Consider the following 6,366-nt stretch of genomic DNA (forward strand, 5'->3'; position numbering starts at 1 on the left):
AAGATAGTTTTTGATTCGGATTCAGGAAGTGAGCCGAAAGAGCCAGTAATCATGGGTGATCGTATTGTTCCGGAAGATCCAGCTCTTATGGACTTTTCTCGGCCTAAAATTGATGACATTTAGTCTAGCATCATGCACCCGGCTATTGAGGCCAATAACTTTGAAATCAAGCCGAGCACTATTCAGATGGTGCAGAATTCTGTTTCTTTTGGAGGTGCTGCGACTGAAGACCCCAACATGCACATAAGGAATTTTGTCGAGATTTGCACTACTTTCAAATATAATGGTGTGACTGATGAGGCTATCAAGCTGAGGCTTTTCCCATTCTCACTGAGGGATAAAGCTAAGGACTGGTTACATTCTGAACTAGCTGGGTCTATCACTACTTGGCAAGACCTTGCACAAAAGTTTCTGGTGAAGTTTTATCCAATGGCGAAGATTGCGGCTATGAGGAGTGCTCTTACTCAGTTTGCACAGCAACCTACAGAATCTATGTGCGAAGCTTGGGAGCGCTACAAGGAGATATTGAGAAAGTGTCCACATCATGGAATGCCTGATTGGATGGTGATCACTAGTTTCTATAATGGTTTGGGGGCCCAATTTCGGCCCATGCTCGATGCAGCAGCTGGAGGCGCCTTATGGGCCAAAAGCTATACTGAGGCTTATAATCTTATTGAGACTATGGCTGCAAATGTGCATCAAAACCCAACTCAAAGGATGATGCTTGGGAAGGTAGCAAGTATTTTGGAAGTCGATGCAGCTACAGCTATTGCAGCACAGCTCCAAGCGCTGTCTATGAAGGTCGATTCTCTAGCCACTTATGGAGTCAATCAGATAGCTATGCTCTATGAACTTTGTGCAGGTTCTCATGCTACGGATCAGTGTTCTCTTGTTAATGAATCTGATCAGTATCTGAACAATTATCAGCGACCGCAGTAGCCTGTGCCAGCTACGTATCATCCTAACAATAGAAATAATCCAAATTTCAGCTGGAGTAATAATCAGAATGCTGTTCAGCAACCGTATTAGCAAGGCGTAAGTAAACCGTTCAATCCACCTGGATTCCGGCAACCACATCATTATGCTCAAAGGCAATCATATCCTCAACAAGAAGGTGCAGCTCCACCCTCTAATGCTGATTTTGAGGAACTTAAGCTATTGTGCAAAAGTCAGGCGGTCTCTATCAAGACCTTGGAAAATCAAATCGGTCAAATAGCCAATACAGTGCTTAATCGTCAACTTGGCACACTTCCCAGTGATACTAAAGTGCCAGGCATGAAGGAAGCTAAAGAGTAAGTCAAGGCTATTGCCTTAAGGTTTGGAAAAGTTGCTGATGCTGAAAAAACAAAAGAAGGAGAAGCTGAAGTTGGTGATGAAGAAGCTAAGCAAAAGGAGAAAGAGGCGGAACCAAGGAAGACTACTGTTGAACACACTCTGCTTGAGGGTAATACAGGGGAGAAACAGCTTTATCCTCCACCACCTTTCCCTAAGAGATTGCAACAATAAAAGCTGGATAAGCAGTTTGGTAAGTTTCTGGAGGTGTTCAAGAAACTTCACATCAATATACCTTTTGCTAAGGCTCTGGAGCAAATGCCTAGTTATGCGAAGTTTATGAAGAGTATTCTTTCAAGGAAGGTAAAACTGGATGATCTTGAGACCGTTGCTTTAACGGAAGAATGCAGTGCTGTGCTGCAATAAAAGTTACCTCCAAAGCTTAAAGATCCAGGTAGCTTCACCATTCCTTGTACCATTGGCAAGTTGTCTTTTCACAAGTGCCTTTGTGATTTGGGAGCAAACATTAATCTGATGCCGTTGTCGATCTTTAAAATATTGAATTTTCCTGATCCAAAGCCCACCTACATGTCTCTACAATTGGCTGATCGTTCTATTACATACCCACGAGGCATAGTGGAGGATGTGCTAGTAAAGGTGGATAAGCTCTTCTTTCCTGCAGAATTTGTTATTCTGGATTTCGAGGAAGATAGGAAGATTCCCATAATCTTGGGGAGACCTTTCTTGGCTACAGGTCGTACCTTGATAGATGTGCAGAAAGGTGAACTTACTATGCGGGTGCAGGATCAGGATGTGACATTCAATGTATTCAAGGCGATGAAATTCCCTACAGAAGATGAGGAGTGCTTAAAAGTGGATTTGACTGATTCTGCGGTTACTTCAGAACTTGATCATATGCTAATGTCTGATGCATTAGAGAAGGCCTTAGTGGGGGATTTTGACATTTATGATGAGGATGGCAATGAGCAACTACAATATCTAAATGCTTCTCCTTGGAGGCGAAAGCTAGACATGCCATTTGAATCTCTTGGTACTTCTGACCTAAAAAATGCTGAAGGAAGGCTCAAACCATCTATTGAGGAAGCACCTATCTTGGAGCTTAAACCATTGCCTGAACACTTGAGGTATGCTTTTTTAGGTGATACATCTACTTTACCTGTTATTATTGCATCTAACCTTTCAGGTAGTGAGGAGGACAAGCTCTTAAGAATCTTGAGAGAATTCAAATCGGCTATCAGATGGACTATAGCAGACACCAAAGGGATCAGCCCTTCATATTACATGCATAAAATTCTGCTAGAGGAGGATAGTAAGCCGACTGTTGATCAACAGCGCAGTCTTAATCCTATCATGAAATAAGTGGTGAAGAAAGAAATTCTGAAGTGGCTGGATGCAGGAATCATTTATCCTATTTCTGACAGTTCTTGGGTGAGCCCCGTGCAATGTGTACCTAAGAAAGGAGGTATTACTGTGGTAGCAAATGAGAAGAACGAGCTCATCCCCACTCAAACAGTCACATGATGGAGGGTATGCATGGACTACAGAAAGTTGAACAAGGCCACGAGGAAGGATCACTTCCCTCTTCCATTTATTGATCAGATGCTTGACAGGTTGGCCGGTCATGAGTATTATTGTCTTCTGGATGGCTATTCGGGGTATAATCATATATGTATTGCACCAGAGGACCAAGAAAAGACTACATTCACTTGTCCATTTGGCACGTTTGCTTTTCGCAGAGTTTCGTTTGGCTTATGTGGCGCACCGACCACTTTTCAGAGATGTATGATGGCTATATTCTCTGATATGATTGGAAATAATGTCGAGGTGTTCATGGACGACTTCTCCGTCTTTGGACATTCTTATGATGAATGTTTGAATAATCTTCGTGCAGTACTCAAAAGGTGTGTGGAAACTAATTTGGTGCTCAATTATGAAAAATGTCACTTTATGGTGCGTGAAGGCATTATTTGTAACAACCTAAATCTGGGGTCAAGATTTGGGGTTACTAAACAATCTTTACATACAATAAAAGAATATTCGATTAACCCCTTGAATCCGGATTGTTTACAGGTTATGGTATGAAACAAGAATCTAATCTTCTACAACTTACACCAACTAAAATACAAATGGAATTACCTTTGTACTAATTCTCTTGTCATATTCCTCTAACATCTTCAACCTCTCGCATCGGTGATTTTTCTAACTTCGGCTGTTAATCAAAGCTATTCACTTTTATCCTTATCTGTTTCTAGCAGAAATAAGAATTCACAAAACAAGTGTGAGCAAAAAATGCCCAGCAAGTATATAATTTGAGTTTTAAGCATTAATATCAAAAGAAAAACTTCCGGACAAAATCTTAAAACAATTTTAAACAATTTTATTTATTTGAGTGAGTTGAGCGAGTAAACGTTGGCTGTCACCAGCCTTCGATTATAAATCGAAAAACGACAAGCGATCCCCAGATTCATCTCCTGAATCAGGGTTTTGTCCGGTTTTGGAATCATGAAAACCTTTCGAGAGAGAATGTCGTTAATGGCGACCAACAACAAATTAGACTGGACACTAGTTCACATCTATATTCTGCTGATAAGTCAGAATATAATGCAGATCTATATCTCAATATATAGATCTAGTCGGATATCCAGGCACTACGGCCCATCTCGAGGCACCAGTCATCCCGGTCCTCAGGATTAAGACACACTTAATCCTCAAAACATCATCATTATCCAGCCCATGGAGTATTTTGATGTCAAATCATTTTGAATTCAAAACATCCCAATTCAGGGTTCGCAAATAACCTGAAAAATTGGGTATTTGCTCATGAGAGCAATCGAATTACAGGAACAATAATGAAAGGAACGTGCATAATCAGAGTAATTGCAGCGAAATGTAAAACAATTAACTATTCTGAACTTAGAATAGGAGTGAATATATATTTGCAGTATTTAAAAGAAAAATCAAGAATAATTGCCTCGATAAGCGTTAACCATTATTATCGGTCGACTTTTGTATTGCCTTGAGCGTTTGGCTTCATCGTCAAACCACTATCTTATTCTGGATACGATCCCAACACTCGGGCCCTTCGATTGGAACTTCGTTAATCTCAACATCTAATCGCTAGATCACTCCTAGTCCAATGTCAAATCTCGGGTCTCCCGACCAAGACCTACAGGGTTAAAATACCCTAATTCAGATAATCGCTTCGCTTAACATCACATCACTATCCTATTCTACCCATACAATTTCATAATCCAATTTATATTTATATGTATTATTTAAATACACATAGCAATTATGGTTCACATCTTCAAAACTCGGTTCGGTATTTATTTTTGGAAAAATACGTATATTTGCTATCTCGAAAATAGGGTAATCGATTACTTATAAATTATTTTGTTTCAATCGCAATTAAGTTTATATAATATAACCGTATATGATTATTCGACGTTTCTGATAATTATAGGTTACGTTCCCATGTTTTCGGAATCAATTTTCCCAAAAATCGGGTAGCGTCTCCTCTGTTTATCGGCCTACCCGTCGAATAATTTCGACGTCAATCACAACAACAACAACAACCAATCCAATCTACAATCCGATTATCAATCCCAATCACCGATATAAATTCAAATATTGTTATTCGTATTTTATTTTTCTTTTTGTTTCGAAATTAATTTCACAACTACTTTTATTTATAATTTATAATTTATAATTTAGGACTCAGATAAAAATCATCATTGCCCACCGTCGGCTCGCCGAGGCTCATCGCCGACGGCGATAAAATTCGTGGGTTCCCGTTAGCATCCGACTTCCTGCGCGAGTTTCATCGATAAATTTTCTAATTATTAAAATAAATATTCGACTCATCACCAAAATTCATTCGAATAAATATGAAATATGATAAAATTATCGAATAATTTCGTCAATAACTCGCAATCTGATTCAGACAACCAACAAGAGTATTCGTATAATTAGAATAACTCGAAAGGGAATAAACGCATCAAATATACTGGGGCAACAGAACAACCACACACACATGTGCACACACTCGCCGCACACGCGCACATATCGGAAACCGCCACCATCTCACCGGAATCCGGAGAAAGGCGGCGAAACACCCACCAAATCATCAACATACATACAATTGAACATGCATATATATATATATATATATATAAATTAGCAGAGAACGAAATATTACAGCAACCAATCACAGGTGGCCGGAAAAAGGACGAAAACGGCAGCCGAAGCTCGCCTGAAACAGGAAGAAACACGGAGAGCGAAAAGAATAGAGAGAGGGAGAGAAAGAAATTACGAGAAAAGAGAGGAAGGAAGAAGAAAAAATTAAAAAGAGAGAGAACAGGGAGGCATCGATTGAGAGAGGAGGAGGAGGAGATGCGATGAATGAAGCCGAGGGAAAAGGAGGTGGGGGGGGTGTGCAGGGTAGATTTAGGATTTTATTTTTGTTTCTTTTTTTTTTCTTTTCGTTATTAACTCGATTCGCATCGCAATTTTCATTTTAAACAAATAACCTACGAGTAATAATAACCCGAGAATCTATCCGAACATATTTTCAAAATTCTCGAGATAATTAAAATTAATTATCCTAAATTTTTTATAATTTTTAATTATTTTTTTTGAAACGCGTATTCAGACCCACATTTATCATTTAACGAATGCACTTGCAGTTAAATAAAAGCCAGAAAATTCCCGAAGAAATTTTAAAATTCTCAAAATATTTAAAAGTTAATAGAATCGAAATTTCCATAATTTTTGAAGCATTTCCGAATTAATTACTGATTTTACAATTTAATGAAATCAGAAAATCATTTAAAATTAAATAATTAATAAAATATTGATTTCTAAATTTTATAAACCGCTAAAAATAATAAATAAAATTATAAAACAATAAAAATAATTTTAGAAACAATTTTAGCATTTTTAAGAATAAATATTCAATAAAATCACTTTAAAATGAATTAAATGCATACAGCTCGATAATTAATTATAAAATTAATCTTCGCGTCCAACAATTCACAAACAATTGATAATACAGCAACACATAGTTGACAGAAC

The 6,366-nt window shown here is 38.2% G+C and overlaps 1 non-coding gene across 1 annotated transcript; it reads right to left on the minus strand.

Annotated features, from left to right (window-relative positions):
• Positions 1-444: 444 nt before the first annotated feature.
• On the minus strand, positions 445-551 carry LOC141709171 (small nucleolar RNA R71). Its single transcript, XR_012569761.1, has one exon. It is a non-coding gene; the product is annotated as a small nucleolar RNA R71 (small nucleolar RNA).
• Between the last annotated feature and the right edge of the window lie 5,815 nt (positions 552-6,366).

This window comes from Apium graveolens, chromosome 2, assembly GCF_009905375.1.
Source record: "Apium graveolens cultivar Ventura chromosome 2, ASM990537v1, whole genome shotgun sequence".
NCBI classification, from domain to species: domain Eukaryota; kingdom Viridiplantae; phylum Streptophyta; class Magnoliopsida; order Apiales; family Apiaceae; genus Apium; species Apium graveolens.